At 30.8% G+C, this 26,278-nt stretch overlaps 1 protein-coding gene across 1 annotated transcript in view; it reads left to right on the forward strand.

The window, feature by feature from the left end:
• The window catches only part of Smurf (SMAD specific E3 ubiquitin protein ligase), a 51,842-nt gene that overhangs the window by 11,183 nt on the left and 14,381 nt on the right, over nucleotides 1-26,278 (forward strand). The window lies entirely within an intron of this gene.

The raw sequence follows: 26,278 nt of genomic DNA on the forward strand, positions 1-26,278 counted from the left end.
AACATGGTTGAAAAGAAATACAAAACAGAAATAAGTTATAAAATTAAATATTTGATTTAGTTAATTAATTTCTTCACACCAACTTTGAGGTTTTATTATTTTGTATTGTTTGTAGTAGTAAATAGAATTGAATATTTTGGTTTTTATTCATTGAATATTGCCAGCTAACTAGTACTACACCATTTCCAATTGTATTTCAGAAAATTCGATTTGTATTTGAGGAACTTTCATTTGTATTTAAAAAATTTCTAATAGCAATACCAAGGGAATGTTCTGAAATACAATTGAAAATTTATGAAATACAATTAGTAACTTCGGAAATACAATTGTAAATGGTGTAGTATAAATCATCATTTCTGTAACATGTGAAATGTTTTCGAATCAAACAAATTTTTAAAATTCTAAGAGTCATTCAGTTTTTATCAAAATGATTTAAAGCACAGACTTAGTAAACTATATAATCTAACACATACTGTGTTTAACAAGAGGTTTAAATATTTTTGAATGAAAAAAAAAACATGTTCAGCATAAAAATAGTCAAAATTAGCTATAGATCCTGTGTGACTTGAGTTGAATCCAAGATTTTCTTTATAAAATACTAGCTGACCCGTTGCGCTTCGCCACCCCAATTAGAAGAATGAAATAGTACTATTAAGTCTCCCTTTGTGAATCTAATTGTAAATGTCTAATTTCATATTTCTGGGTCCATTATTATAGAAAATGCAAAATGTGTTCCTAATTTTAAATTTTTAGGTTTATTATTATGAAATTTTCAAAAAGTACCATTGCAATAAACAAATAGTACCATTGATTATCACTTTTGAATTCATTCACTAAACCCGTCAAGTTTGAATTTTAAATTTGTATAGCCTTTCCTATATTATCAACTAATTTTGTTTCTATAACAATTAATATTTAAAAATTATCACAAAACCCAAAAAAAAAACCAAACCGGGGTTTTTGAAATTCTTCGATTTTTTGGAAACGCTAGGTCCATTATTATAGTAAATTCACAAAAGTACATATGAGAACAAAGAAAAAGTACCAAGAAGTATGGCCTTGAATTTTCACTCACTTGGGACCATAGACGACTAATTTCATATTTCTATGTCCATTATTACAGAATATATAAAAAGTACCAAAAAGCCCCCACTTGTGGTTTCCCACTCACTCCCATATAAGCTTAATTTCATGGTTTGAGGTTAATTGGTGAAGAAATTACAAAAAGTACCATTCGAATAAAGAAAAAGTACCAAAAAGTCTATCCCTAGAATTCTCACTCACTTTAGAACATATACGATTAATTTCATATTTCTGGGTCCATTATTACAGAAAATTCAAAAAGTACCGCGACAATATATAATTGATTCCCACTCACTCCGGTCCATATAAGCTTTACTTCATGTTTCTAGGTTCATTGGTGAATAAATTACATAAAGTACCAATCGAATAGAGAAAAAGTACCAAAAAGTCTCCCCCTAGAATTCTCACTGACTTAGGACCGTGTTTGCTTAATTTCATGTTTCTAAGTCCGTTGTTATACAAAATTAAAAAAAGTACCATTATAATATAGAAAAAGTACCATGAAGTATCCGCTTGAATTTTCACTCACATAGTACCCTATACGCTTACTTACATATTTCTAGGTCCATTATTATAGAAAATTCAAAAAGTACCATTATAATATAGAAAAAGTACCAAAAAGCAGTCACTTGTAGATGCCCACCCACTCTGGCCCATGTAAGCTTTATTTCATGTTTCTAGGTTCATTGGTGAAGAAATTACAAAAAGTACCATTCGATTAAAGAACCAAAAAGTCTATCCCTAAAATTCACACTCACTTAGTACCATATATGCTTAATTTCATGTTTCTAAGACCATTGACATATAAAATTCAAAAAGTACCATTAGATGAATAAAAAAGTACCTATAGTTCAGTTCTCACATTTTGGTACCTAAATATTGTACCCTATGCATAACACAAACTTCACTAAGATACAAATCAGCTAACTTTAATGTCGATAAGTGAAATAATTTAAAATATTAAAAAAGTACCATTAGGAGAAAAGTACCAATTCCATTTTGCCAAAATTGTTTATGCAACAGACATGTCTCAAAATATTAAAATTTGTGTAAATGTGCCCATGGAAAAATATATTTAAAAAAAGTACCAAACTGTTTGCCCGGATTTGGCCCAATATACATCTTGGCACTCGAGTTCCAAATAACACCCTGTTAGTTAAATTTTGTATGAATCCAGGGACCAATGTTAAAAAAATTATCAAAATTGGCTTAATAATTTCAAATAAAATGTATTTTCCCGATTTTATCCCCTTTTTGGTACCTTTTTTATCCTCATTGCTTTGGTAAAATTTTATTCAAATAAATTTCTGTATCGTGGTGGTAGATCATAATAAAATATTCGTATGTCTATGTCAGATTATAGAAAAACATATTTTATGAAAAAGTACCAAAAAAAACACAATTTTTATACCTTAAGGGTTCGAATTTCCGAAAAGTACCAAACTTATATTTTTTGTTTTTTGATAATTAAAGAATACGATTTAAAATTTGTTTCTATGTTTATTGGTTTAAAAGATACATAGGGTGCAAAAAAATGTACCAAAATACAGTTTCGAATTTCGAAAAAGTACGAAACACCTGTCAGCTTATTTTTTAAATGGAGTAACATGCAATTTTAAGTTTTTTTGTATCTTTATTAGTTTTGAAGATATAAGGTTACCGAATTTACCCGTTTTTACCCTTTTTTACCCCCTAAACGTTCGAATTTCCAAAAATCCCTTCTTATCGGATCATTTTGGGGAGGGAGGAATCCACAGTTAAAATTTCGTGATTCTAGCTTCAGCCGTTTGGGCTGTGCGATCGATGATGAATCAGTCAGTCAGTCAGTAACGTTACTCTTTTATGTATATATATTAGATATCCATATTGTCTATATTAATGTTTTAGTAATCCAGATATAGGTAAAAAATAGGTCAAAAATCGAGGTTGTCCTGGTTTTTTCCTCATATCTCAGCCATTTGTGGACCGATTTTGCTGATTTTAATTAGCAAATTTCTCGAAAGCATGTCTGACAGAATTATTGAAGATTTGGATCCCGAAGATATCTGGGGTCTTCAGAAAATTGATTTCAACAGACAGACGGACATGGCTTATTCGACTCCGCTATTTATAAGGATCCAGAATATATATACTTTATAGGGTCGGAAATGAAAAATGTAGAAATTACAATCGGAAAAACAAACTTATATATACTCTTCTCAATAAGGTGAATGGTATAATAAAACAACCAAACTTTTGTAGTCCCCCTCCCCACAGCAGGGGACTACAAGCAGGATATAAACGAATTGGCTTCTCAACAAAAAAAAAAGTAGATTCCAAAAGAAAGAATTACTACTTTAATAAGAAACTGATAGGAGGTTACATTTATGTCTCAAATTTCTGTAAAGAACGCGTGTGTTTAAATATGAAGCGCATGTGCTTAAGGTTTAATTTCAGACAGAAACCAACGACGAAGACATCGACGCCAACGTCGTTGTTGATGACAATGATGACAATGGTTTTTTAGTGGCTTAATAAAGTGATGGTTGTGGTATTATTGTATATAAGGAGTGAGATCGAAAAATTCTTAACACACGTTTTTCATTACATTTTTTAACCCAAGTATTATTTGAATTTTTTTTTGATCAAGTTACCTTTGAAAAACATGTCAGTTATTATGTGTAATGTCAATTATATTAATTTTTTTGTTAATCTGATTAAAATGAGTGACCAGAAAAAAGTGCGTACTGAAATTATTAAATATTTTCAACAAAACCCAACTTGGTCTTACAAAAAGTTGGCCAAGCATACAAAGGTCTGCCGTCAAACTGTTTCCAATGTTATTAAACAGTACCGGGAGAACTTGTCAGTTGATAGAAAACCTGGTTCAGGTAGAAGGAATGGTCCACATGATGTTTCTAAAGCCAAAAAAATAGAACGCATTTTCAAAAGAGCTCCCAACACATCCGGTAGGAAAGCAGCCCGGTTAGCTCAGTGCTCGGACTATTTGGTACGAAAAGTTAAAGCTAATGCAGGTTTAAAAACATACAAGGCTCAAAAAGTTCCTGACAGGAACGCTACTAAAAATTTAGAGGCCAAAAACAGAGCACGGAAATTGAAGTCAAGTTTTATAAAAAAATATTCTTGCTGCATAATGGATGACGAAACGTATGTTCTGGCAGATTTTTCGCAACTTCCAGGTCAAAAATTTTATGTTGCTGATGCTCGAGGGAATGTTGAAGAAAAGTTTAGGACCCAAAAGCAGACAAAATTTCCCAGAAAGTTCTTGGTATGGCAAGCAATATGCAGTTGCGGCAAAAGAAGCCACTCATTTGTTACAACGGGCTCTATAAATACCGAAATTTACATCAAGGAATGTTTACAAAAAAGGCTGCTTCCATTCATAAGACTTCATAATGTGTCCACTTATTTTTGGCCTGACTTGGCATCCTGTCACTATGGCAAACAAGCCCTTGAGTGGTACAAGAACAATAATGTGGTATTTGTACCAAGAGAGGCAAATCCTCCAAACTGCCCGGAGCTAAGGCCAGTGGAGAGATATTGGGCTCTTGTTAAAAGAGAATTGAAGAGTACAAAAAAGGTGTCCAAAAGTGTGGTAGATTTTAAACGGAGATGGACTACATGTTCGAGCAAAGTGACAGAAAGCACTATAAAAACGTTAATGGAAGGGTTTCCGAAAAAGGTTCAAAATTTCATCACTAGTGATTAAAACTATAAAAATAATTTTTTTTGTAAATTGTAATAATAATTTCAATCAAATAAAAAAAAATTAAAGCTGTAAGTTTAGTGGTTTCTTTTTTATAAACATATATGTATGTTAAGAATTTTTCGATCTCACTCCTTATTATATATTATTCTTTTTTAATAATATGTATCATATTTCTTAATATTATTATTGTTATTTTTTTAAAAAAAAAAACATTCTTGTTTTAACACACGTTCCTATATAAGATGTTATATTTACTTGCAGCCATTTACGTTCGTTCCTCTCTTGTCTCTTTGTTCTTGTTTTTATAAAAAAATCAGTTGACTTTTATTAATTTTTTTTTGGTTTTTTGTTAAAGAAGAAGTTTATAACTTTGTTACGAAAAAACTTTATTTTTTTATTTAATTTAAATTATAATAAAAGTTTAACACATGTTTGCTATATATTTATTGTAGTGTTTTATTTTTTATGTGTCATTCATAAATTAATTAAGATAGTGTTGCTAAAAGAAAAACAAATTATTTTTAAACAACAATCTTTAGTCTGCTTTTACACACAGCAATTTTACTTGAAGCAAGTCTCTTCAATAATCTTTTAAAATTGCTTGTCTGATTACACACAGCAAGACGCCATAATGAGAATCAAATAACAAATGACAAAATGAAAATGAAGTGTGTACTCCTCTGCTTTCTTCTCTGTCCTATAAATTCAGACTTGCGGCAAGAAAACTTGCTGTGTGTAACAGCAGACTTATTAGTTAAATCATGGTAGATACAAATGGGACAAATTTTAAGGGTGATTGTTGTTGTAACAGTTCCACTATTTCCTAAAGTTCATTCATGGCAAAAAACTTTCGGTTGATACAGCTGTCGCTGAGTTGATAATCTTTGGCCGAGTAAGACAATTGTCGTGGAAAGGAGCTGAAAGGGTAAATTTGGCTGATGTCAATGTGCGCGCTTTAGCAAGTTATATTGAGCAATGCGAGTGCTTTTATTTATAATAATTTTCAGTATTTTAGCAGTGCTTCTGTCAATTAATATACAAGAGTACTAAATCGCATCAAGCTTCGCTCTCACTCTGACATGTTTTAAGCGAACACATAAGAAAACACATGACCGTGATCCAGAGACCTGCGGATACTAAATTTCCCAGACGGCTGTCAGCAGACTAAAGAATAATTACCCAAAATGTAAAAAATTAGATGAAATTCCGAAAATTTTTAATGAAATTACTAAGAAGCTTTTATCAAAAACGACAGCTATTTTCAGGCCGACTTATGGTGTTTTCTTTTCTGACACAAAATGTTGCCTATATATTTTGTACCATTTATTAAATGTTACCCATTTAACGATCACAATATAACAAAAACCATTTATGCAATTTTCTTTTATGTAGCTTCGAAATATTTTAAAACTATACATTTTGCTTACATAAAAAGTGGTGCAGTTCTAACCCTTTGATAAAATTGAGGGTGAAACATGTAGCATATATTCAGGGTTTTAGGGTAACATTATTAGAAAAGAACACGACCAAACTACATTTTTTTCAGAAAAGAACACAAAGAAGGGTAAAAGGCAGAATAAATGCATCATTTATGACAGAAATGAAAACACCATTAAACTTACAAAATATCAGTGGTTTTTAAAATTTATCGGCGGCTGGTTTAGCTTTTATTTTGACCTTTTTCCCATCTTTCTGGCAACTTAGGATTCCGAGCCAAAAGAACTGCTCATCTTTTGAGGCCAAAAACGAATCAAGCCAATATCGGATACTCTGTTCCAAAGTGAAGCGTATCCCAGAGAGAGTGTACTGGGACAGGCAATGTCTGCTCGGACAGGGCAACGTCTTGAATATAAAGCGGGTGAGGTTAAACTTCTCAACCACTTAAATATAAATATTTTTTAATAGGTATTGCAACATGGGGCCGAGAGTTGTCATAATAGAATATTACGGATTCATGTCTGGCCTCATATTCTGGGCATTTTTCGGCCGATGCTCTCTTCAAACGAATCAGTTGCGTTCGGTACAAGTTCCCTGTGATGGTCTCACCAGATTTCAGCAGATCATAATAGATAGGACACTTTTGCTTACACCAAATACAGAGAATTACCTTAGCGTCATGGATATTGGGCTTTGGTGTCGAATCTCTTACGCTTCGGGTTATTGTAATGGATCCATTTTTCATCGCAAGTAATGATTCAGTGCAAAATAATTTTTATTTATAGCTTTCAAACATCGGACATGCAAAATCGTCGTTGAAGGACTCTCGGCTTCAATTCGTTTGGTACCCAATTTCCCTGCTTTTGGATGAATTCTGCTGCATGCAAATGTTTTGAAATTACTAATTTAGTAGCTCCCAATGATTTAGCAAGCTTTTATTTGGCTGGCCTTGTCGATTTTTGTCTTCCGTGTCAAAATCATCACATCTGAACCGCTCAAACTATCTCTCACACGTTGAAACCGATACCATAAAAAGTTTTTATTGAGCTTTCTGTCACTTTGTTCAAACAAATAGTCCATCTCCATTTAAAATCTACCACACTTTTGGGCACCTTTTTTGTGCTCTTCAATTCTCTTTTAACAAGATCCCAATATCTCTCCACTGGCCTTTCTTACCATAGTGACAGGATTCCAAATCAGGCCAAAAATAAGTGGACATATTAATAAGTCTTATGAATGAAAGCATCCTCTTTTGTAAACATTTCTTGGTGTAAATTTCGGTATTTATAGAGCCCTTTGTAACAAATGTTTGGCTTATTTTGCAGCAACTGAATATTGCTTGCCATACCAAGAACTTTTTGGGAAAATGTTCTGTTTTGGATAGTAATTTTTTCTACAACATTCTTTAGAGCATCAGCAACATAAAAATATTGACCCGGAAGCTGCGAAAAATGTTCCATACTTACGTTTCGTCATTCATTATGCAGCAGGTATATTTGTATACCCTTAACTTCGTGAGAAGGGTATATATAAGTTTGTCATTCCGTTTGTAATTTCCACAATATAATTTTCCGACTCTATAAAGTATACATATTCTGGATCCTTATACATATATATATAGAGTCGATTAAGCCATGTCCGTCTGTCTGTTGAAATCAACTTTCCGAAGCCCCCAAATAACTTACATACACTATTCATACATCAATATCTCCAGAATTCTTCCCGCTCGGTTGCTATTTAAAATCGAGAAAATCGGTCTACAAATGGCTGAGATATAAGGAAACAAGTAAGAGTGCAATATTCGGCTATGCCGAATCTTATATACCCTTCACCAAATTGTACTTTAAAATATTTTTTTTTAAATATTTTTATGTAAACAAAATTTAAATTGTTTTTAAAAATTTTTTAATATTTTTTTTTTTGAAATTATTTTTTAAAAAAGTTTTTTTTTTTTAAATTTTTTTAAACATTTTTTTTTAATTTTTTTTTTTGGAAAAAAATTTATGACAAACAAAATTGTTTGATGAAAAAAAATTCGGGTTAAAAAATATTTTTCCCGATTTTGAACCATTGTAGGTCCAACTTACTATATATAGCCTTATATACATCGTTGCAATGGACTTTGAAATATTTGGATCCCTAAGATATCTGGGGTCTTCAGAAAATTAATTTCAACAGACTGACAGACAGACGGACATGGCTTAATCTACTCCGCTATCTATAAGGATCCAGAATATATATACTTTATAGGGTCGGAAAATTATATTGTGGAAATTACAAACGGAATGACAAACTTATATATACCCTTCTCACGAAGGTGAAGGGTATAAAAAGCAGGACAACCTCTATTTTTTACCTATATCTGGATTACTAAGTCATTAATATAGACAATATGGATATCTAATGATAGATATTTCAAGAGCTTTGCAACGACGTATATAAGACCATAGTTAATTGGACCTACGATGGGTCAAAGCCAGAAAAAATTATTTTTAACCCGAATTTTTTTTATCAAAAAAAGTTAAATACAGTGGAGTCGGGTTAGAGTGAACACTTGATAATATGAACTAGTGGATAGTATGAACAAACAAATTTTTACATTGAAGACTCTAAAGAGTGAACATCGCCTACCTCTATAGAGTGAACTTCAGTTTTTTTTTTTGCAAAAAAATTTAAAATCAAAAGCTTTAATTTGTTATTTTTTGTCTACAGGCCTTTTTGACTATCATTAATATTTTTATACCACTCAAACTAAGTTTCATTATTTTTTTACACACATTTTGTATACAACACCGTTATTTTTGTTTTGGAGTGGGAGTTGAAGTTCTAGCTAATAAATTTGGTGTAGCAATTAAATGTGGCATTAAAAAAATTCAAAGTGGAATTCTATGCCACAATAAAAGTGTCGAAAAAATATAATTGACTTTTAAAGCAGCGATGTAAAAATTTGACTGTCAGTGGAAAAATGTTTAAGACAAAATAAAAAAAATACACGAGCAGTTACACGATCAGGAGGTTTCAATTCAATTGCAGACTGGCTTCAAAGGTATAAAGCAGCAACTCAAGCTGTTCAAATTTTTGAAAAAGCCATTGACTGGGCTGAGAACAATACTAAAGATTATGAAAATATCTTAGTTTTACAAATTTCATGATTTAGCAGTACAAAAACCCAAAAGTACATGTGCAAAACAAGCAACCATTAATGATTTATTTGTTAGTTTATAAAAATATAATAAAATGCACATTTTGACATAAAATTTTATGAATTTTTTATAATTTTTACAGTCTCGATAAAGTGAATTTATTGGATAAAGTGAACAGGCCTTGCATTAATTAGTTCACTCTATCCCGACTCCACTGTATTAAAAAAAAAACAAATTCGAAAATTTTTTTTTCCAAAAAATTAAAAAAAAACAACTTTGGAAGAAAAAAATTTCGCTAAATATTAAAAAACAATTATAAAATCCAATTCGAAAATTTTTTTTCCAAAAAATTAAAAATAAACAACTTTGGAAGAAAAAAATTTTGTTTACCTAAAAATATTTAAAATTTGTATTTTGAAGCATAATTTGGTAAAGGGTATATAAGATTCGGCACAGACGAATAAAGCTTTCTTACTTGTTTGTATAAAATTTGGCTTCAATTTCCGTCCTCTGTCTTTGTCCTCTAAATTTTTAGCAGAGTTCAGGAACTTTTTGAGCCTACTTTTCCTACCAAATAGTCTTACTACCGGATGTGTTGGAAGCTCTTTTGAAAATGCTTTATATTTTTTGGCGTTAGAAACATCATGTAAACCATTCCTTCTACATGAACCAGGTTTTCTATCAATGGACAACTTCTCCCGATACTGTTTAATAACATTGGAATCAGTTTGACGGCAGACCTTTGATTGTTTGGCCACATTTTTAGGACCATGTTAATCAGATTAATAACAACTGAACATAATTGGGTTAAAAGTTTTAAGGAAAAACGTGTTTTAGGAATTTTTCTATCTTAGTCCTTACAAAAATGTTCTGTAGCCTTACAACAGATGTCTTAACAAAAATATCAGACAAATGTTTAGTTTTAAACACATATGTTGTTCTGAAAGTCTAGACAAGAAACGGTTCTAGTGATTACTATTCTATTTTATATGACTTCCAAGTTAATTAATTAGTCAATGAAATGAATTGCTGGTCACACATTGACACGCAGTCTAATAACAATGTATTTCAAAGGAAACAAGAATATTTTATTTTAATTGCATAGAAACACAAATAACTACCCCTTTCTTGACAATTTCATTAAGTGAGTAATTAAAACTTATTTAAACTTAAATATAACAAATAGCCCAGTTGGAAATTGATGGAGGGCTAAGGGAAATAACAGAAATAATTCACTTTTATACAAGACGGCTGATTTAATGTAGGAAATCGGTAAAAATATGACAATTGTGTGAAAATATTGACATTTGTTAGGTAAATTAAGCTGAATTTGACATGATTTGAATGAAGTTTGACAGCAGGAAACAAATCTAACGTAAGAAGTTTCCAAATTGGTGTGTGAGCACTTTCGTTTTTTACATTTCCATTTACCTCCCAAGGGCTTGTTGTATTGGTTGGTGGTTTTCATTGGAAAATATGAGACAATTTGTTTGTTGCTGCATATTAGTTCATGCTTGGTTGAGTTTATGTGGCTGCTATTCATCTGTCTCTTTAATTTCTTTTATTTATTTAAATGGCATTTAAATTGATAACGTTTTTTTTCTCCGTTCTTCTCTTGTTTTCTTCTTCATTTGTTCGTTTATATATTTTGCTGAACTATCATTTCATTAATAAGAAATCGACAGAGTGAAATTGTTTGAAATTGTTTAAAGAAAAAACAATCAAGGAAATTAAAAACAGAAACATAGTAAAGCAATAGCAATAGTAACAAATATTAGCAGCAACCAAATAAAAAACCATACGACGGACGGACGTACAAACTGACTGACTGACACTAATAACAAGCGGCAATCAAATGTGCATTCATATGGAAGAATGTACATGAAATTAACTACATATTACAAAAACTACAACTAAAACTAAAACACGAAAGTAAAATTATTTTTATATATAAACGAAATATTAATTAATTAGATAGAAAACGGAAATTAAAAGCATAAGCCAACAAAAAAAAAAAATAGAAAGAAAAAGTCATAATGATAAATTTAAATTTGTTAAATATAAAAATTAAAATTTTAACACAGTCAGTTGTTTTTTTAATTATATACTACACTGACAGACAGTTAAAAAATTTGGAAATAAACATATTTTTTAATCATAAATTTTAAAACAAAACACCATTTCCAATGGTAAATGCAAGAGATAAGGTCGACTATGACTCTAAAATAATCAAGCGATTCAAGCAGAAAAACATTATAAAATTCTGTAGCAGGCAACACCATTTCCATAACTAAATGCTATAGAGAGTTCCATGTTTTAAAGACACCTAGTGATTCATTATCCGAAAAAATTATTCGATTCAAACAGAGAAAATCGTACAGAATTCCGAAACAATCAAAGAAGACATTTCCAAGAGTGTGATCACAAAATGTCCGTCTGTATGTTGAAATCAACTTTCCGAAGTCCCCAAATAACTTATATACACGATTCATACATCAATATCTCCGGCAACCGAGCCGAAAGAAAATCAGTCTACAAATGGCTGAGATATAAGGAAAATACCATGACAACCTCGATTTTTGACCTATTTTTATACCCTTCACCTTCGTGAGAAGGGTATATATAAGTTTGTCATTCCGTTTGTAATTTCTACATTCTTCATTTCCGACCCTATAAAGTATATACAGTGGTGGTCAAAACATATGCAACCAGCAACAGAATTTTACAAAAGTGGTTTAAACTAGTTTAAGATGTAAACAAAAATATTCATTTGCTTATAATATTTTTTAATTAATGCTTTAAAAATAAGAATATGAAATTTAATTCAGAATTTTTTGCATTGAAAAGAAAAAAAAAATAAAAAACTACGTATGGGTTGATAGTTCAGTGGCCAAAACATATGCAACTAATTGCTTTTAAAACATTTCTGTCTATAAAACTTAATATTTCGTGGCAAATCCTATATTTTCAATGACGGCCTTACATCGGCAAGGCAGTGAAGCTATCAAATTGGTAATAAAATTTGCAGGAATAGCGTTCCAAGCATCTACCAATCCTTGAAACATAATATCTGAATTAGTGCAATTTTCGGGGTCGATTCTTTGATTAACGATTTCCCAAATGTTCTCAATGGGATTTAAATATAGTAATTGTGGTGGCCATTCCATTACCGAAACTCTTTCTTGTGCTAACCACGATTTAACAACATGTGAAGAATGCTTGGGGTCGTTATCGTGCTGAATAACTCATCGAAGAGGCATATTATCCACAGCATTTGGAAGCATTACTCTTTCCAAGATGTCTCTATAGATAAATCCATCCATTATTTCATTAATTTAGAGCGATGGGACAACTCCAGCAACAGAAAAACTGCCCCCATACCATTACGTTGCATCCTCCATGTTTCAGTGTCTTTTTACAGTATCGTGCTTGAAGCCGCGTGTTAAGTGGTCGTCTTACGTAACATATGAAATCACTTCCGATGATATTAAATTCGGATTCGTCGCTAAATAGGACAGTCGTCCATTTGTTTTCTGGCCAATTTAAATACTCCATAGCAAACTTGAAACGTTTCTTTTGATTACGTTTTGATATAAGCGGTTTTTGCGCGTAGGGAAAACGTCGGTGAAGCATGCAGGATGCAACGTAATGGTATGGGGGTTGTTTTTCTGCTGCTGGAGTTGTCCCATCGCTCTAAATTAATGAAATAATGGATGGATTTATCTATAGAGACATCTTGGAAAGAGTAATGCTTCCAAATGCTGTGGATAATATGCCTCTTCGATGAGTTATTCAGCACGATAACGACCCCAAGCATTCTTCACATGTTGTTAAATCGTGGTTAGCACAAGAAAGAGTTTCGGTAATGGAATGGCCACCACAATTACTATATTTAAATCCCATTGAGAACATTTGGGAAATCGTTAATCAAAGAATCGACACCGAAAATTGCACTAATTCAGATATTATGTTTCAAGGATTGGTAGATGCTTGGAACGCTATTCCTGCAAATTTTATTGTCAATTTGATAGCTTCACAGCCTTGCCGATGTAAGGCCGTCATTGAAAATATAGGATTTGCCACGAAATATTAAGTTTTATAGACAGAAATGTTTTAAAAGCAATTAGTTGCATATGTTTTGGCCAATGAAATATCAACCCATACGTAGTTTTTTAAATTTTTTTTCTTTTCAATGCAAAAAATTCTGAATTAAATTTCATATTCTTATTTTTAAAGCATAAATTAAAAAATATTATAAGCAAATGGATATTTTTGTTTACATCTTAAAGTAGTTTAAACCACTTTTGTAAAATTCTGTTGCTGGTTGCATATGTTTTGACCACCACTGTAAGTTTGTCATTCCGTTTGTAATTTCTACATTTTTCATTTCCGACCCTATAAAGTATATATATTCTGGATCCTTATAGATAGCGGAGTCGATTAAGCCATTTCCGTCTGTCTGTTGAAATCAATTTTCTGAAGACCCCAGATATCTTCGGGATCCAAATCTTCAATAATTCTGTCAGACATGCTTTCGAGAAGTTTGCTATTTAAAATCAGCAAAATCGGTCCATAAATAACGGAGATATGAGCAAAAAACCGGGACAACCTCGATTTTTGACCTATTTTTGATCTATATCTGGATTACTAAGTCATTAATATAGACAATGTGGATATCTAATGATAGATATTTCAAAGTCCATTGCAACGATGTAGATAAGACTATAGTAAGTTGGACCTACAATGGGTCAAAATCAGAAAAAATATTTTTTAACCCGAATTTTTTTTCATCAAAAAATTTTTTTGTCATACATTTTTTTTCCAAAAAAAAAAAAATTTTAAAAAATTTGGAAAAAAATTTTTTTAAAAAAAATTAAAAAACAATTTCAAAAAAAAAAATTTGAAAAACAATTAAATTTTGTTTACCTAGAAATATTTAAAAAAATTATTTTAAAGTATAATTTGGTGAAGGGTATATAAGATTCGGCACAGCCGAATATAGCTCTCTTACTTGTTATACCCTTCAGCTTCGTGAGAAGGGTATATACAGTGAGCCTCAAAAGTGAGTAAACAGCAGCGAATTTTTTGATTTTTTAAGATCATGAAAATCATTATAGTCCGACTTAAATCTATATTTTTCACAACCAAAGATATTATTCAAGCCAATCTCTATCAAACCGAAACTTTAAAATTTTAATCATGGATAAATTTTAGAATTTTCATTATCTTAAAAAATATCCAATAATTTTTGGTGTATACTCACTTTTGCGGCTCACTGTATAAGTTTGTCATTCCGTTTGTAATTTCTACATTTTTCATTTCCGACCCTATAAAGTATATATATTCTGGATCCTTATAGATAGCGGAGTCGATTAAGCCATGTCCGTCTGTCTGTCTGTCTGTCTGTCCGTCTGTCTGTCTGTTGAAATCAATTTTCTGAAGGCCCCAGATATCTCCGGGATCCAAATCTTCAACAATTCTGTCAGACATACTTTCGAAAATTTTGCTATTTAAAATCAGCAAAATCCGTCCATAAATAACGGAGATATGAGCAAAAATCCGAGACAACCTCTGAAAATTTCATCAAAAAACACAATGTATTGCATGCTTTGACAAAAAAGCAACAAAACGTATGTTTTTGGATGTAGTACATGCTTTGCGTATTTTGTTTTTTTTTGTGTTTTGTTTCTTTTGGAGTTGTTGTTGTTTTTTATACAACTAAACGTTTGTTTGGTTGTGTGTTGGTTTTTTTGACAAAAAAGCAACAAAACATGCTTGGATGTGCATGCTTTGCGTATTTTGTTTTTTTTTGTGTTTTGTTTCTTTTGGCGTTGTTGTTGTTTTTTATACAACTAACGTTTGTTTGGTTGTGTGTTGGTTTTTTTGACAAAAAAGCAACAAATCGTATGTTTGGATGGCATGCTTTGCGTATTTTGTTTTTCTTTTGTGTTTTGTTTCTTTTGGCGTTGTTGTTTTTTATACAATTAAACGTATGTTTGGATGTGTGTTGGTTTCATTGGCTTGCGTATTTTGTTTTTTCTTTTGGTGTTTTGTTTCGTTTGACGTTGTTGTTGTTTTTTGTGTTCTTGATAAATTTAGGATGCTGTACGCTGAAAGTGGGCAATGTACATACATACCTATATACTTATTATAAAAAATAATAATGCATCCACAACAAAGGTGAAGGGTATATAAGATTCGGCATAGCCGAATATAGCACTCTTACTTGTTTTTACCTATATCTGGATTACTAAGTGATTAATATAAACAATATGGATATCTAATGATAGACATTTCAAAGACCTTTGCAATGACGTATATAAGGCCATAGTAAGTTGGACCTACAATGGGTCAAAATCGGAAAAAATATTTTTTAACCCCAATTTTTTTTCGCAAAATTTTCATTCGCTAAATATAAAAAAAAAAATTGAAAAAAAAAATGTTTAAATTTGAATAAAAAAATTTTAAATTTTCAAAATTAAAAAAAAACAATTCTAAAATTTTTTTTCCAAAAAATTAAAAAACTGGAAAAAATAAATTTTGTTCACCTAAAAATATTTAAAATTTTTATTTTTAAGTATAATTTGATGAAGGGTATCTAAGATTTGGCACAGCCGAATATAGCTATCTTACTTGTTTTTATTAACTTTTATGTATGTTAAAATTTTTAAGTTGATATTTTGTGAAAATAGCAATTTTGTTTATTTATAACAAACTTAGCTACCGTTTCAGCTTAACTACCGTTAGCTAAATAACTGCAATTACCGTTACCGCTGAACTATAGTTTCCGATATTCTATAAATAGTTTAAATTATAAGAAGTATGGGTGTTATTATCGGCTGTGACTAATCTATATGTTCCTATCACTCTTTGAGGAAGCATAGGGCCATAACTAGGTGGTTTGCCTTCATTTAAAGTTAGTTGTTGGATATTGTTAGAGGCCAGAACTTCCGTAAGATCTTGAAGACATTGTGTGTCACGTGAAGCCATGTTCCAGGTCTCGCATCCATACAACCGAGTAGATTTTATGTTGGAATTAAATAACTAGATTTTGGTTTGTTTTGAAATATCAGGCGATTTCCAAACAGGATTTAACTGGGCAAATGTACTCTGTGTTATACTTATGCGATTGGAAATATCTGCTGCTGAGCCACCAGTTGTTGTATTCATTGTGATTCCCAGGTAGCAGAAGGTCTTCTACGAAGAAACGTCGATCTGTGTTACAATTGCTCCGGAACGATTTTGTTTTGGTTATATTAATTTTCAGACCAACCAGTTTTGCGATCTCACTGATGGTGGACAATTTCGACGGCATCTCTGATAATGAGTGGCTAAATTGACATATGTCATCGGCATAATCTAAGTCATCCAACCGTCCTTGTAAGCCCCACATAATAGCAGTATCCGCAGTAAAGTTCAGACTTGCTCAAGTAAACTGGACGTGTGTGAACCAGCACATACTTTTATAGAGTTTCCAATTCAGCGTCCATCTCATTTGTTGTTGATATATTCGAAACTGCCGTTAGTTTTAGGGGAAAATATTACTGTACCAATTTTCTCTCCCTCTCTTCATCTATTAAAACTTATAATTTGTCTAATAAATATTCATAGACAAATTATAAGTGCGAATTTAGATATTTGATAATTGTGTTAATTGGAAATCTCAAACGGTGCGCCATAATGTGTTATTATTTTAGGTCATGTGCCAACAATTACTTTACTATATTTAGCTGCTATATACGAAATTTTCATTAAAAAAATAAAATTACAAAAATGTTACAATTTTCACACTTCAAAAAAAAAAAAGTTAGAGAGCTATATTCGGCTGTGCCGAATCTTAGAATTTTTTTTTTTTTAATATTTTTTAGGTAAACAAAATTTAATTTTTTTAAAAAAAAAGTTTTTTTAAATGTTTTCTTTTCAAAATTTTTTTTTAAAAAAGTTTTTTCAAAATTTTTTTTTTAAAATTTTTTTTTTTGGAAAAATAATTTATGACAAAAAAAAAATTGTTGATGAAAAAAAATCGAGTTAAAAAATATTTTTCTCGATTTTGACCCATTGTAGGTCCAACTTACTATAGCTTTATATACAAGTTGCAATGGACTTTAAATTATCTATCAGTAGATATCCATATTGTCTATATTAATGAGATCAAAAATAGTCCAAAAATCGAGGTTTTCCCGGTTTTTTCCTTATATCTCAGCCATTTGTGGGCAACCGAGCCGGATGAATTCCCGACATATTGATGTATGAATCATGTATGTAAATTATTTAGGGGCTACGGAAAGTTGATTTCAACATACAGACGGACATGGCTATATCGACTTCGCTATCTATAACGATCCAGAATATATATACTTTGTGGGGTCGTAAATGCAAAATGTAGAAATTACAAACGGAATGACAAACTTATAGATACCCACCCTTGCGACTCATGGCGAAGGGTATAAAAATAAAATTGTGTGACTGTGGTCAGTCATATAATAATGACTTGCTAGAGTCACAATTTCACACCTACATATACATATATTTATAAATATTCAGTATGTGACATAGATTCATTACGTATAAAATTAAAATAAGTAGCAATACCTATTAAAAGCTATTTAGAAAGAAGTGGTTGGGAAGTTTTTCCTCAACCGCTTTATAGTCTAGACCAGGGCACACTTATTTTTTTATACAGTTTGAACTGTCAATTCACTTGTGGTTGTTGTGGCGAAAAACACAACAAACCGAAAAGCAAAAACCTACCTTTTAACAAAAACAAAGTACCTGTTGTTTTTGTATTGTTGTAGTGATGCAGTCACCTTTCTTAGTGTGCCCAGGTCTAGACCTTGCCCCATCCGACTACTATTTGTATCGATCGAAGCAAAACGATGTCTCTGGGACACTCTTAACTTTGGAACAGAGTATCTGAAATTGGCTTGATTCGTTCTTGGCCTCAAAAGATGAGCAGTTCCTTTAGCTCAGAATCCATACGTTTTCAGAAAGATGGAAAAAGATCATAGCTAACAATGGCCAATATGTACTTAATCAATAAATTTATATTATTCGAAAATTATAGATCGAATAATTTGTATACCCTTCACCATGAGTAAAGTATATATATTCTGGATCGTTATAAATATAGGAGCCGTTGAAATCAACTTTTCGTAGCCCCCAAATAACTTACATACATGATTCATACATCAATATATCCGCTATAGACCCGGTTCGGCTGTTATTTAAAATAGAGAAAATCGCCCACAAATGGCTGAGATTTAAGAAAAAAACAGGACAACCTCAATTTTTGACCTATTTTTGATCTATATCTGGATTACTAAGTCATTAATATAGACAATATGGATATCTAATGATAGATATTTCAAAGTCCATTGCAACGATTTAGATAAGGCTATAGTAAGTTGGACCTACAATAGGTCAAAATCGGGAAAAATATTTTTTTACCTGAATTTTTTTATTCACCAAAAAATTTTTTTGTAATAAATTTTTTTTTCAAAAATTTAAAAAAAAAATTCAAATTAAAAAAAATTTAAAAAAAAAATTTGGAAAAACTTTTTAAAATAAATTAAAAAGAGTTTCGAAAATAAAAAAAATTTAAAAACAATTTTGAAAAAAAAAATTTTAATTTTGTTTACCTAAAAATATTTAAAAATTTTATTTTAAAGAATAATTTGGTGAAGGGTATATAAGATTCAGCACAGCCGAATATACAGTGGTTGACAAAACAATGTAAACTTTTCCAAATATTCCATATGTAGCCCAAAATCTAAAATATTTTTTTAAAATAAATTTTTTTTTTTAGTATTTTGCTTGTATAGTTTTATTTATATAAATTAACTGAAAAACAGACAACATAATTAATTATATTCTGAAAAAAGGGAACAAAATGAAAAATATTCACTATTTCGCTACTGACAAAACAATGGAAACTTTTAAACTTCAGCAAGAAAGAAGTGTAAAACGAAAATAATATTTAAAATTACCAGAATTATATTTTTAAATTCTGGTAATTTTTCACAATTTATTTTTCTAAGTTTTTCGCATAATTGCTTTTTTTCAAAGTTAACGAAAATGGCTAAAGTTAAGATTTGTGAAGACTTAAAATATAAAATAATTAACGATTTTAAAGCTGGTTTAAAACAAAAAAGTATCTGTGACAAATATTCAATAAATAAATCAGCAGTTTCAAAAATTATAAAGAAAATTTCGTGAGACTGGTTCTGTAAAAACTCAACATTTAGGTGGAAGACCTCGTAAGACTACTCCTAGACAAGATAATTTAATAGCGAGAGAGTTCAAGAAATTCCCAAAAATAACTCCTCGAGAGGTTGTTAATAGCCTAAAATTAGAAATATGTACCTGAACAGTTAGTCGCAGGGCAAATGAGGCTGGTCTTGGTTGCTATCGTCCTGTGAAAAAACCACTCATTTCTAAAAAGAACTGAGTTCTGCTCGTCTACAATTTGCCAGGGATCATTTAAACTGGTCGATACAGAAATGGAATACTGTCCTCTTTTCCGAAGAATCCAAATACAATTTAAGAGGCAGTGATGGAAGAACATTTGTTAGACGATCCAAAGTACACAAATAAGACTGTAAAGTTTGGCGGTGGCAATATTATGGTATGGGGATGTTTTTCAGGGCAAGGTATGGGCCCAATTCATATTACAAAAGATATCATGACAGGTATAGGATACATAACCATATTAAACGATGTTATGTATCCATACACTGAGGAAAATATGCCCCTAGTTTGTTACAATCCAACAAGGTACGTGTTTTGAAGTGGCCTGCCCAATCGCCAGATCTCAATCCTATAGAAAATCTATGGGAAATTGTTGATCGTAAAATAAGGACCCAAAATTACACCAGGAAGGAAGATTTATCGGAGGCGGTTATAAGGGAATGGCAAAATATTTCAAAGGAGACCATTGACTCTTTAATTGGTTCAATGCATCGTCGATGTGTAGTAGTTATAAAAAATACGAGATACCCAACAAAATATTGAGTTATTGCAACGTTTAGACCATATTTGTTAAAATAATACCTAAGTTTCCATTGTTTTGTCAATGCCGTAATAAAGAAATCTTTTAATTTTGTTTTCTCATTTTTAGAATTTAATTATGTCCTTTGTTTTTTGTTAAATTATGTTAATAAAAGTATACAAATAAAATCCTACAAAAATGTTAAAATTTTTTAAAAAATTATTTTCTGATTTTAGGCCACTAATGAAATATTTGGAAAAGTTTCCATTGTTTTGTCAACCACTGTATATTATTAACCAAAAAAAGTATTAATTCACTTTCTAAAATAAAAATTATTCGAATAATCGAATAAAAATTATTCGAATAATCGAATAAAAATTATTCGAATAATTTTTATTTTATAACAACCATAGTTATACCTTATAACTATGTTTGTCATACGAATAAAAATTATTCGAATAATTTTAGAAAGTGAATTAATACTTTTTTTGGTTAATAATATAACATTATAACTAGGGTTGTCATTCGAATAAAAATTATTCGAATAATCGAATAAAAACTTTTCGAATAAAAATTATTCGAATAATCGAATTAAAACTTTTCGAATAAAAATTATTCGAATAATCGAATAAAAACTTTTCGAATAAAAATTATTCGAATAATTTTTATTCGAATGACAACCCTAGTTATAATGTTATATTATTAACCAAAAAAGTATTAATTCACTTTCTAAAATTATTCGAATAATTTTTATTCGATTATTCGAATAATTTTTATTCGATTATTCGAATAATTTTTATTCGATTATTCGAATAATTTTTATTCGATTATTCGAATAATTTTTATTCGATTATTCGAATGACAACCCTAGTTATAATGTTATATTATTAACCAAAAAAGTATTAATTCACTTTCTTTTGTTACATATTATGAATTCATACGAAAGTTGGAGAACTAAAAGCAAAGCATTAACAATGTAGGTGTTTGAAAACAAATCACTTTTATAAAAAAAAACCTATGACAATCATAATTGTTATGATTTCTTATCAAAATTAACATTAAATCTCTTGAATTACTTCCTATTAATAATAAAATAACACAACCAACTACTTTTCCAAAATATCCTACACAAAAAAGTGACTAATTGTTGGTTTTAATCTTTCCATTTCCTCCATTTATTTCTGCACTCAGCCATTTTTTAAAAACACAACCGTATTATTAATTTTGTAGACAATCAAAAAAATATATAAACAAAGTTAATACCTTTTGTTATGTTATCAAAATACACACAAAATAGTTATTAAATGCTTTTTATATTTTTGGGAAAAAGCTAAACATTTGCCACTGATAACAATGGCTGACCGGCATAATAAATTCAAATTTAAAAAAAATATTATTAATTAAATAGAAAAGATATAAAAATGTCGAGTGAAAATTCTCATTAAACACCCTGGCACACTCTCATACCATTTAAATAATATAAAAATTAAATTTAACAAATATTTAGTTCAATGCCATTTGTGGTAGTATTCAAAATTTTTACTAATTTTTTTTGTTGTTTCTATTAAGCAATAAATGTGAAAGTATACGTTTTGAAAAAGAATTGCAGACACATGTATTCGATTAAGTACATTAGGAGAGCGCCGTAAATAATGTTAGTGAGTGTAACCAACTGAAATGAAAGTTTAGTTTGGAACAAATGTTAACAAATACAGTGGTTGACAAAACAATGGAAACTTTTCCAAATATTTCATTAGTGGCCTAAAATCTGAAATAATTTTTTAAAAAATTTTAAAATTTTTGTAGTTTTTTATTTGTATTAATTTTATTAACTTAATTTAACAAAAAACAATGGACATAATTAATTAAATTCTAAAAATGAAAAAACAAAATTAAAAGATTTCTTTATTACGGCATTGACAAAACAATAGAAACTTAGGTATTATTTTAACAAATATGGTCTAAACTTTGCAATAACTCAATATTTTGTTGGGTATCCCTTATTTTTTATAACTGCTACACATCGACGATGCATTGAACCAATTAAAGACTCAATGGTCTCCTTTGAAATATTTTGCCATTCTCTTATAACCGCCTCCGATAAATCTTCCTTCCTGGTGTAATTTTGGGTCCTTATTTTACGATCTACAATTTCCCATAGATTTTCTATGGGATTGAGATCTGGCGATTGGGCAGGTCACTTCAAAACACGTACCTCGTTGGATTGTAACCACTCGGTTACAACCCTAGAGGTGTGTTTCGGGTGGTTGTCGTGTTGGAATCTCCAAACTAGGGGCATATTTTCCTCAGCGTATGGATACATAACATCGTTTAATATGGTTCTGTATCCTATACCTGTCATGTTATCTTTTATAATATGAATTGGGCCCATACCTTGCCCTGAAAAACATCCCCATAACATAATATTGCCACCGCCAAACTTTACAGTCTTATTTGTGTACTTTGGATCTAATCTTTTTCCCTTTGGTCGTCTTGTTCTCCCATTACTGCCTCTTAAATTGTATTTGGATTCGTCGTAAAAGAGGACATTATTCCATTTCTGTATCGACCAGTTTAAATGATCCCTGGCAAATTGTAGACGAGCAGAACGGTTCTTTTTAGAAATGATTGGTTTTTTCACAGGACGATAGCAAGCAAGACCAGCCTCATTTGCCCTGCGACTAACTGTTCGGGTACTTATTTCTAATTTTAGGCTATTAAGAACCTCTCGAGGAGTTATTTTTGGGAATTTCTTGAACTCTCTCGCTATTAAATTATCTTGTCTAGGAGTAGTCTTAAGAGGTCTTCCACCTAAATGTTGAGTTTTTACAGAACCGGTCTCACGAAATTTTCTTTATAATTTTTGAAACTGCTGATTTATTTATTGAATATTTGTCACAGATACTTTTTTGTTTTAAACCAGCTTTAAAATCGTTAATTATTTTATTTTTTAAGTCTTCACAAATCTTAATTTTAGCCATTTTCGTTAACTTTGAAAAAAAGCAATTAAGCAATTAAAGCGAAAAACTTAGAAAAAGAAATTGTGAAAAATTACCAGAATTTAAAAATAAAATAAAATAACTGTAAACAGGATGCTTTTTACACCGTTCTTTTAAATATTATTTTCGTTTTACACTTCTTTCTTGCAGAAGTTTAAAAGTTTCCATTGTTTTGTCAGTAGCGAAATAGTGAATATTTTTAATTTTGTTCCCTTTTTTCAGAATATAATTAATTATGTTGTTTGTTTTTCAGTTAATATATATAAATAAAACTATACAAGTAAAATACTAAAAAAATTGTTTATTTAAAAAAAAAATTTAAAATTTTTGGCTACATATGGAATATTTGGAAAAGTTTCCATTGTTTTGTCAACCACTGTATCCTTTTGTTCTTTGCTATTATAAAAATATTTGTAATAATCTGTCCCTTAAAACAAACGAAATTTAAATTTTTGTTGAGATTATAAGCAATTTGTTTGGCTTCCCTATAAATGGCTCCATCCTAATGTTTAGGTACACCTTTAGATTATTCCACAAGTAAATAAATACAATTAAAGCTATAACAGTAATAAATAATGAAATGAAACCGTTTAAGTACTTTCTCACTATTAATCAATAATTAACGATACTTTATTGTTGTATTTATAGTAAATAAAGGGTCTTCCAATAGGTACTACCGAACTTTGACAGTTGAAGCTAAATCGGTCAAATTGGCTGACCTTTAATACAGTTTCTTTTGTCAAATAACATGCGCTTCGCTCATTTTACGGCGAGGCCCATTTCTGGATGAATGAGAACATCAACAAACAAAATTGTCGAATTTGGGACGATACCAATCCACATGAGAACCAAGAGCGTCCAATGTATTCCGAAATTGTATATGTTTTATGTGGATTTTTGGGCTGGCCGTGTCATCGGTCCCTATTTCTTTGAGAAATACACTGATCATCGCTATAGGTCGACGATTACTATCTCCTTTAAGTCTGAATTTGATGATATGGACACCAACATCATGAGGTTTCAATAGAACGCCGCTACGTGCCACACAGCTCATGTCACATTGGAAATTCAGCAGGAACGATTTAAGGGCATGGTCATCTCACGTGGAAGTGATATAAACTGGTCACTGAGGTCGTGAGATTAGACCACGTAAGACTATTTCTACAGTTTTTGCCTTATTAGTAGGGTTTTTTAAGCTAATTTATGCCTAGTGATGTTACTATCACCTAAATTATTATTTCTTTTCATAGTAGAAGTTGTATAGGGTCTTCAAAATGGTACTTCTGTTAATATTGTTGAAGTTACATTTGACGAATTGGCTGTAATTTATTCAGTCTATTTTACCAAATCACCATGAACAGATATAGTGTTTAACAACAAGTGCAAATGATTACATTGTTGTATAAAAATAGTTGTTCTGTTGGGCAACGTATCGCACGTTTCGCCCATTTTACGGTCAACTAACAAAATTGTCGAATTAGGGACAATACCAATCCACGTGAGATCCAAGAGCATATTGCTTTGAGAACGATGTTGGCTAGGCCATCTTTATCAACTTCTTTTAATCTGAATTGGATGATATGCTACGAGACATGAACCTCATGCCACATTGGATGCTCTGCAAGAACGATTTGAGGGTATGGTCATCTCAAGTGGAGGTGATGTGAAGTGGCCACCGAGATCGTGCGATTTCACCCCGTTAGGCTTTTGTGGAGTTTTTTAAAATCACAATAAACCACAAACCTCAGCAGCTCTCTTAAGTTGCTGGTCGATGTGAATAAGCCACAAATCATAGCGGCCCTTAAAGCCAATATAACCCATTGGTAAAATTCTGATGCTGGCAACTTATCGAAGCCGCGTTAGACGCGCGATGATATCTCACACACACTTTATTATACCCTTCACCTTCGTGAGAAGGGTATATATAAGTTTGTCATTCCGTTTGTAATTTCTAGATTTTTCATTTCCGACCCTATAAAGTATATATATTCTGGATCCTTATAGATAGCGGAGTCGATTAAGATATGTCCGTCTGTTTGTCTGTCCGTCTGTCTGTTGAAATCAATTTTCTGAAGACCCCTGATATCTTCGGGATCCAAATCTACAATAATTCTGTCAGACATGCTTTCGAGAAGTTTGCTATTTAAAATCTGCAAAATCGGTCCACAAATGGCTGAGATATGAGGAAAAAACCAGGACAACCTCGATTTTTGACTTATTTTAGACATATATCTGGATTACTAAGTCATTAATATAGACAATATGGATATCTAATGATAGATATTTCAAAGACCTTTGCAACGACGTATATAGTTAAATCGGAAAAAAATATTTTTTAACCCGAATTTTTTTTCACCAAAAAAATTTAAAAAAAAAATAAATTTAAAAAATTTTAACAAAACAATTCGAAATTTTTTTTTTCCAAAAAAATTAAAAAACTGAAGAAAAGAAATTTTTTTACCTAAAAATATTTAAATTTTTTATTTTGAAGTATAATTTGGTGAAGCGTATATAAGATTCGGTACAGCCGAATATAGCTCTCTTACTTGTTTTATTTAAATTTAATTATAGGAAAAACCCTTTACGATAAGTTATTCACAGTTATAAACACGGCGCACACTATCATAAATTTGTCTGCCATATTGTAAGTGTCTCGACTAATGTGTCTAGACTCTAGTCATAAAAAGAATAGAAAACAGAGATGGTAGACGATGGTGAACAGTATAATGGGTCTATTATGGATGGCAAACGAACTTGCAAAATTGGGAAATTATAGCTGCCATTTGTAATACCATTTTGGAGACTGACAACACAACTTTAGTTCGGTTGCCATCCATAATAGACCAATAACAGTTAGCTGCGCAGTTGTTTGTATGGCGACCCTGATCATGATTTGTTTATATATTGGAAACCGCATGGT

This window comes from Calliphora vicina, chromosome 5 (genome assembly GCF_958450345.1).
Source record: "Calliphora vicina chromosome 5, idCalVici1.1, whole genome shotgun sequence".
Taxonomy (NCBI): Eukaryota; Metazoa; Arthropoda; class Insecta; order Diptera; family Calliphoridae; genus Calliphora; species Calliphora vicina.